This window comes from Otolemur garnettii, unplaced genomic scaffold (assembly GCF_000181295.1).
Source record: "Otolemur garnettii isolate 467f Iridium unplaced genomic scaffold, OtoGar3 scaffold00009, whole genome shotgun sequence".
NCBI classification, from domain to species: domain Eukaryota; kingdom Metazoa; phylum Chordata; class Mammalia; order Primates; family Galagidae; genus Otolemur; species Otolemur garnettii.
The window spans coordinates 35,192,935-35,194,701 of record NW_003852404.1 but is presented as its reverse complement, the minus strand read 5'-3'; the positions used below and the strand labels follow the sequence as shown (position 1 = coordinate 35,194,701).

Sequence of the window (1,767 nt, the reverse complement as noted above, 5' to 3'; positions counted from 1 at the left end):
AAAGAAAAGAAAAGAAAATTAGATTCATGAAAGGTAAGATTGGGATCAGGTGAGGTGAAGATCAACCACAAACTGGGTTCCATTAGGGAGACGGTGTGGAAATGAATGTCACTGTGTTAGGAAAGTGAGTCCTATCAATGTACCATTATCTCTGGGTACATACAAGTGAAAGTTGAACCAAATGGTGCTACTAATTGTGATGGTTAAATTGTCAGTAAAGTTCAAACTTTTCAGGATGAAAATTAAGATCGGTCAAATTATTCAGTATTTTTTTTCAAAGTTTGTCCAAGTTGAGGCTAGTGTTATCCCTTTTGTCCTTACAGAGCTATGTAAAATAGTCTCCATTTTTTTTGCTCACTATATTTCATACCTTAGGATTCCTTTTTGGGTAGTAGAAGGGTAAATTAAGCAGAATCACCTCCAAGAGGCTCCGAAATTCTTGTCGGAGCCTGGTTTGTAAAGACGGCTGTGATATCTATTATTCTAAGTTTGCAAATACACATCTTTTGTCTCTTACCTCTGGCCCCAAGAAGTATAACATTTTTTTAACTCAATTTTGATTTCAGGTTTTTATTTTGTCAGAAATATTATCTTGTTGTTTCAGAAATGCCACATTCCTTTTGCCACGGTGATGGCACAGTTTGTCAAAAGATTTTGTTATTGTCAGTGATGGCAGATGTGGTGTTAAAGATAGCTATCTTGGTGTTTGGGTTAGGAATGTGTGATTTCATTTGTCTGCTCACACCAGCTTCCGTTTAGATAGACAGGCTTCATCTTGGTTTTGCAGTTTTTTTGTTGTTTGTTTTTTCTAAGTTGTGCATCTGTTAGGGTTTCAGCTAATATATAACTTTGCTGTCTTTCTAAAGGCTTTCTAGTTATGGTAATTCTTTAAGCTTTTTCCATGTTATTCCTGGGTGCATAGAATTCATTCAAAGCTCGCTTCAGCAGCACATATACTAAAATTGGAATGATACAGAGAAGATTAGCATGGCCCCTGCACAAGGATGACATGCAATTTCATGAAGCATTCCATATTTAAAAAATAATAAAAATAAAGTAAAATAAATAGAATTCATTCAGGTACTCCAAGTCCACTCTGTAACAAACCAACAACCAACCTCAATCTTAATGGGAATAAGTTGAAAGCAGTTTTCCTAAGAACAAGAACAAGATAAGATCTTTACAAGGATCACTACAGAACATCAATGAAGGAAATTGTAGATAAAAGCAAAGGAAAAAGCATTTCATGCTTATGGTTTGGAAGAATTGATATTGTTAAAATGATCATATTGCCAAAATAATCTACATATTCAATGTAATTCCTATCAAAATGCCAGCATCATTTTTCAAAGAATTAGGAAAAAAATTCTAAAATTTATATGGAATGGTAAAAAAAAAAAAGCCTATATAGCCAAAAAAAATCCTAAGCTAAAAGACAAAATCTGGAGGCCTTATATATCTGGCTTCAAATTACATTACAAGACAGTAAAAACCAAAAGAGCATGATACTCATATAAAGGTAGACACATAGACCAATGGAATAGAGTAGAGAACCCAGAAATAAAGATAAAAGCTTACAACAAACTAATCTTTGACAAAGCATACAAAAGTATATGCTGGAGTAATGATTCCCGATTCAAAATATGGCCTAGGCAAACTGAATAGCCTCATGCAGAAGAATAATTTGGATTCTCACTTCTTTGTACAAAAATTAACTAAATTAGCAATTAGCTACATTCACACAGTAGACCAGGTTAGCCTGACCCA

The 1,767-nt window shown here is 34.0% G+C and overlaps 1 non-coding gene across 1 annotated transcript; it reads left to right on the top strand.

The window, feature by feature from the left end:
• The first annotated feature begins 936 nt into the window (after nucleotides 1-936).
• LOC111723261 lies at nucleotides 937-1,039 on the top strand. The gene has a single exon (XR_002771839.1). It is a non-coding gene; the product is annotated as a U6 spliceosomal RNA (small nuclear RNA).
• The last annotated feature ends 728 nt before the right edge of the window (nucleotides 1,040-1,767 follow it).